Raw genomic sequence first — 6,969 nt, forward strand, 5'->3', positions numbered from 1 at the left:
TTTGACCCAGTTTTAGCGATAAGGCACCTGTCTCGAACACCAGATCTAGATCTAGATTGCTGCCAGATCTTGGATTCTGATTTAGGGTCAATTCTACCTCAATGGCCAAAGGCGAATACTTCAATAATTGTGGCCTTAATTTTTTTATTTTGGTAATTTAATTAGGGGCTTGGTCTGGTTTTCGGGTAGGACACAAAGTAGATTACAGGAGCAGATGGCTCTTTAATTAGGGCCATTTATCTTGTGTTAAAGTTTAACCTTTCCTTGCACAGAGAGGCAGTGACAGCAGGGGACAGAGCTTCGGTGGTGCAGTGGGGTGGGCACAGCCGGGTCAGCCAGGTGTGCACAGGGCTGCGTGACTGGGAATGCTCTCATCGTGCTCCAGTCTCCCCGCCGCGATCCTAAAGCACCAACTGGCAGCTCTGTCACACGCCTATTTATAGCAACCAGGAACTAGAGGGTAAATATTTATTTAGATTCCGATGCTTAATCTGCTACTGGCGGATTGTGTGGAAAGCCTGAGCTCCCGCTCTTTCTACAGCAATTTATAACCGGGGCCATCATTTCCTCCTCTCCTTGCAGAGCTCCCATACGTGGTCCCCAGGATTCGTTCTGCAGAAAATGGGCACGGCCTGTGTTCAGTTTCCGGCACCTTCTGCTCCCTGACCACACTGGCAGGCATCCTGCCCTCCATCTCCCCTCCCTCGTTTTAACTGGCTGGAATTCAGAGGCAGGAGTCGTGAATCCAGATGCTGGGGGAGCACAAAGGGTGGCACACAAAGCTGTCATTGCTCTGTTGGATGGTCAGACTTGTTCGCGATGATGCGGGGTGGGACAGAGCAGCAGAGGTGGGACAGAGCAGCAGAGGGGAGCTCTGGAGTCACTTGGATTCGGGCTGGATGATGGCAGATGTACCGACAAGGCAGAGCCACCTCTGCTGTAAAGCCACCTCTGGTACCCCACAGTCCTACAGTGACCCCAAATCCTGCTGCTGCCTGCCCCCCTCCTGTCCTCAGGTGGAACAACAGATCCTTATCAAGGGGGGCACAGGGAAACTGGAAGGATGCTCTAAGTTCATCAACAAGGACTGATGGAGACAGCATCTGCCCAGCCCCACCACATTCACTGGGGGCAGTCCTGGGCTCAGTGCCTCCCACCACAACCAGTAACCACTGGGAGGTTCCTCCCAGCCCCAAAAGGGGGGCTGGAGGTGGGAAGGCATCTGCAGAAGTGGCTGCAGATAGGGATGATGGGGTAGGGTGTGACTGTGCTTATTAGCCAGGCGTGTGCTCATTATAAGGCACATGGTCCCAGCTGTCCCACCCCACGCAGTGGTATTAAAGCATCCTGTTCCCTGGCATCACCTGCTGCTTCCTCCACTGCAGGCACTGCTGGAGCTCTCTGGTGCCAGTGGGGCACCAGGGCTGTGGGGAGCTGGTGTCTAGGCTGCTCCTGTGCAGGGTGAAACATCAGGTGAGCAGCGGGGTTTGCTTCTGTGCAAAGGAGAGTGGTGTGGGATGAGAGGGTGGCTTGATGCAAGCTCATGACTTGTTTTGGCACGTGAAAAGGGAGCAGCTGGAAGTGGCATCACCTGGGGATTGGAGCTGGTGTTTGGGAAAGGGAGCCCAGGACAGTGGCTGCTGCAGGAACCCTCGTTTCCCATCTTTGTACTGACCCCTGTTCTGCTCAGTACTGTGAGTTGTGTGGTCAGCTGGGAGCTGGCAGGAGAGGCTGTGACATCCCCATACAGGACAGCAGCAGCACCTCCCCATCTTGTACGTGTCAGGCACTTCCATTTCCCTTTCAGTTGCTGGAGTGTTTTATGGCAGCTGAGAATCCTGCTGTACTGCTCTGGAATGGCTTTTTCCTTTGCAATTTCTTATCCTGATTGTTTCCTGCTGGGGAGGTGTGAACACATCAGAGATAAGTTCCTGAACTGGGGGCAAGTGGAGCAGCTGATGAGGCAGCCGTTGCCCGCAGCAGTCCCTTGGGCATCCTGTGGCATCTGCTGTACAGGTACCATCTCTCGGGGATGGCAATGCAAGCTTCAGCAGCACATTTCTCTCCCCACCTAGCTCTTCATGCTAGAAAAAGCATGCCAGGGGCTGGTGTCCCTAAACTTATGGGGCAACTGGGACTAAATAGTGCTTAAATCTGTGCAGGGAGCCCTATAATGCACCCAAGAGCTACCCAGAGCACCCTGCCAAGGGAACAGCTTCTGGAAGAAAACCCTCGGCACAGCCAGGAGAACTTTGCACTGCATGTACCATTTTTATTTGTACATTTATTACATAATCTTAAAACAGAGTATTTGTGAAAGAAATGGGTTTTTTTAGATAAAAGCAACCCACCGTGTTCCACACAGCCCCCCTGCCTGCCATTTAAAGATGACCTACACTGGCCTGCAGGCACAGCTTGTCCCCCATTTCCCTGCTGCTACTGGGACAACCTGTGCTCTTCCTCTCCTCCTCCCTCTGGAAAGAGTTTGCCAGTTCCTCCCCTCCAGAGAAAGACAAGGAAGAACCAAACGGAACAGTGACAGCGTGGTTTCAAGTATCTGTGTAAAACCCATCACACAGCGCTTCACAGAAAGCTGCCACCAGTCCTGCGTGGCCCCTGCCAGCCTGAGCCCCGCAGCACCCGAGGTTTGGCTTGCAGCATGAGGAGTGGCTACAAGAGAGAGGTTGTTCTCCGATGGATCCCTCCATCCAGAAGGAAAGAGCTGGGAGAGGGTGGGAGTAAAAACTGTTCTCACATGGGCTCAGTAAATGACTCTTCCTTCAGACTCCCCCCTCTCTAAGCAGCCGTTGTAACCTTCTGAATGAGGTTCCTCTGCCCACCCTCAAACACAGATACCTCTGCCTGGACCCCCTGGACAACTCCCTGTGCTCTGTTCCCTTAACCCTCTGCTAGGGCAGCCTTTGCACAAAGAAATCCTCACCAAATATACCTTTCTTCACCCCTCAATGTAGGAGCCAGAGCAGGGGTACAAGGAACCACAGCGAGGAGCTTACAGCCTCGAGCAAGGCTGCGATCCCCTGCCCTGCATCCCGGTACGGTCCAGGGGAGCAGCAAAGCTGCCTCTCCGTGCTCCTTCTGGGGGGCATCTCAGCCTTTGCTGGGCACGGCTATGCTAAAACCATCCCATCCCTTCATCCTGGGGCTGGGTGGAGAAGGGAAACAGCACAGTCCCTCTTCCTACCCGCTGTAGGAGTCAGCAGAGCAAGCGCTGGTAGCGGTGGGTGCAGCTAAGTTGTAGGCATCAGAGAGCCAGTCCTTCCTCAGAGGCAACCCCAGCCTGGGTCTCTGCTGTTAGAGAACTGACAAGCTCAGCAGCTGCCCCCAAACCCTGCTGTGATCTAGGTTGCCTTGAGTGGGGCTGAGACCTTCCTTCCAACCCAAAGGACTCAGTGAACAAGCCTCTCCTTGTGAAAGCCATGGCAGAGCCTTCTCCTCATCTTCTGCCTTCATTTCCCACCCGTTTCCCTTGTGCACCAGGAAAAGAAGCCAAAGGGGGGCCAGTTGTGCCCCAGCAGCACCACAGTGGCTACCTAGGAAGCAGGCAGCAGGGAGATCCTGCTCCTCAGTGCATCAGTGGGTTTGCTTTCATACAAGGTACAGTACGTGACTGGGTTGGTGGCTGAACAAAGTTTACTGGTTGAGTGTCGTAGCTGATCACGGCTTTATCCCCACAATGAGAACAAAATGGCTGCTTCAGCCCTGTAAGGGGGGTCTGGGGTTATTCTAAGGATGTAGTTTTATCTAGAGCTCTCCTTTCTATAGCAGTGATGTACTTTTTTGTAAAAACAGCTCCTGGCACTGCCAGTCCCAGACAAAAAGCCTGCTGCATGCAGTCAAGGTGGCCTGCGGTACCTTGCCCAGGCCCCTGCCCAAGCTCTGCCGAGTGGGGCTTCGAGGTAGATACCTGCTGTGGCTCTCCAGAGAGGGCCCGCCACCCCCCAGAGAGCATCAGCTCCTGGGCAGGGCTCAGACACCTCCCCTTGATCTGCTGTGACCCCTGCAAACCCAGCCCTGCCGCAGCCTCTTCTGGCCCCAGTACAAACCAGCGATGCCCACCTTCGCTATGGGTCAGAGCAGGGTGCACAGCCCCAGCTCTGGGTGTGCAGACCACAGCTGAGGGACATGGTGGGGACCTGGAAGAGGGGGTTCCCCTCCCCTGGAGCTCAGCCCCTCTCTGCTCTGGGAGCCAGCACCCAGGGGACTCTGCCTGCAGTGCTGTTGCCATCCAGTGACAGGACACAGCACTGCAGACCAGTCGCCTATTCGCAGTCCCAGTTCAAGCTTTTTTTCCTCTTGGGCACCAGCTCAAGAGGGCTGGGAGAGGTGAGAGCAGAGGGAGACAGCTCGCTGATATCCTGAGACAATCCTCCTTGCAAATCCCCTGAGAAAACAAGTAATGTGGAAAGCTGCCTTTGCTACAGCACCTATTTTAAAAGTTCCCTTCTCTTACTAAGGCTTGATCATTTACCATAAAGTTGAAAAAGGATCTTTATTAAAAGCCTGCTGGCCTTACAGCCCAGTTTGGTTTGCAGGGGGAAACACTTTGTCTGGAAGGTGAGAATAAATTACAAACAGCACAGCTGTTTGGACAAGCAAAAGCTCTCTCCAATCTGTTAGAGTTCTTGGTGTGTGTCGGTGAAGTAGTGAATAAAAGCCGATGTAATATTTTCTTTCCAAGGTCCTCTGAAAAAGGCCTGCTGAAGGCACTGCCAAACCAGAGACCAAGGCTAGAGGACAGTGACACCCCAATAACGCAGCCAGTTAAGAGGAAAGGAAAATAACAAATAGGAATTCATTTTCATCACGGCAAAAAGACTCCATCTGGTGGTGTTTTCACCCAGAGGAGGAGGTAAGGAGTGGGATGGGGAACTGCAGATGATACTGAGCTGGTTAGGCTGGTTCAGACCAGAGCCTTGAGATCTCGAGGAAACCTCCTGAGCTGCTCAAGACAGGCGGCACGATGGGAAATGAAGTTGTGTGGATGAACGCAAAGAAATACGCTCGCGAGGGGACAAAGGCGCCAGGTGGGCGTTTGGCTGCTCAAAGTGAGCCAGCATGGCCACCGACCCCCAGCATGGACAATCCACTGGAGGTTTGTGCTGCTCAGCACAGATAAAGCAAAGCAAGCAACCAGGACAGAGAGATAGAGAAGAGGAATATTACAGCAAATGTTTTAATGCCTTTCTATTAAGCACGGGCCAGGGCATTACCCCAGGGAAAGGGCCACTGCCAGGGTCAAAATGATGAGCACAGAAAGACCCTGATAGGGGCAGAGATGGAAAGGTTTGCTGCTCTTATGCGATGAGGCAGGAACACGAGGTATGTAAGTGTCAGAAGATTACAGCTGGTCCTGCTAAGCCTCTGCAGCTGTGGGGAGAAGGGATGTGTCCTGCCTCGGGGCTTGGACAGGGTGTGTAATAATGAGCTTAAACTGCAGCAAGGAACAGAAATTGCGGAGAAAAATCTATATGAAGGTAAAGATTAAGGTAGAAATCAGTGATACAGGGAGGCAGTACTGGAGGGTTTTAAAAACAGCTGTCTGTCAGGGACACTCCGTTACAAAGGGGCAGATGGGCCCAAACCTTGGGCTCTTGTGATGGTCACCGGGTGACACCAGGCAGGGCTGCTGAGCCAGACCACTGCCAGTTGTGGTCCCAGCATGTTCTGCAGTGGGCGAGTTCCCTCCTCCAGCCATCATGGAAAGGCCCCCAAGGGCAGGAGGGCTCAGACTGTTCAGGGCTACAACATCCCGACTCCTGTTGCCCTACTCTCCAGCCCAGAAAGGCTCGTCTGCATTAGGAGGGGAGCCCAGACATGGGACCACTGCTCATTTCCTACCTCTGAGTCCCCCCAGCTCCCTCTCCCAGCTGCCTGACCTGCTCTAGGAGATGCTGGAATTGAGCAAGTTTGGCTCAGACAGGGCCAGTCACAGTTTCAAGACTTACAGAGTCACCTGGAGGGAAAAGAACAGAGCTAAACTACACGGTCCACACTGGGACACTCTCCCTATTTGCCAAGTCAGAAAGACTTGGGATGGGAGAGCGGAGCTTGCTTCCCTCCCTCCCCCTAAAGTCATGGTCAAGTGTTAGTTATGAACAGAACAAGGTCAAGTCACTCTCCAAAGACATTGTGCCTAGAAAAGGGCTTGACCGGGGCATGTCGGCACCATCCTGCCCTGCTGAGCTCAGAAGGCAAAGAGCTGATGCAGGGAAGGGATGCAACTCCAGTGACTCCCACTGAGAGCAAGGCAGACCAAGTGGTCTCACTTAGGCCGCTTATCTGCCAGCATCCAAGACTACTGCATGGAAGCCCCCAGCAGAACTGGAGGGAGGGCAGGCAGGCTGCCCACACCGACCTTTAGTTACCCCACAGCTTTTTAGTGTTGGAAAGCTGCTGGTGCTTCCTGGGTCTGCTGGAACTCTTGCCTTTGAGCTCCCAGAGGGCTGAGGCTGCACCCCAACATCTGCATCAGCCACGGGAGAGCAGCAGGTCTCCAGGCTCAGGCTGCGGCAGGGAAAACTTGGCTGCCAGATGCCACCTTTGAGTGTTGGAGGACACGTAGTTGGTGTGTTTCTTAAGAAAGGGGTAGGGGTGCTTTCTAAAATGAAAGAGAAGGCTCAAGTACTTGAGCTCAGGAGTAGAGGGAAAGTGAAAGCAAGCCCCACGTGGGCTAATGCTGGCTTACCCCTCCAGTGACTTACAGACAACTGCAGCAGCCAAGCTGCAGTCCCTCTTCAAACACAGGCGTGGTCTGGGCTAGAGCCAGTAGCAACCGGGGACCTCTGCACCTGCCCCAGGGAGTAGACAAGACCCACACGTGCTCAACACATGCACAACACGCTGGCATTATCACAACACATTTGTTGCTCCTGTTCTGCCTCGCTGCTGCATGCCAGGAGTGTCACAGTGATGCTCTGTCCTTAGAGGTATAAAACAGACAACAAAGTT

Source organism: Buceros rhinoceros, unplaced genomic scaffold, assembly GCF_000710305.1.
Source record: "Buceros rhinoceros silvestris isolate BGI_N320 unplaced genomic scaffold, ASM71030v1 scaffold12453, whole genome shotgun sequence".
NCBI classification, from domain to species: domain Eukaryota; kingdom Metazoa; phylum Chordata; class Aves; order Bucerotiformes; family Bucerotidae; genus Buceros; species Buceros rhinoceros.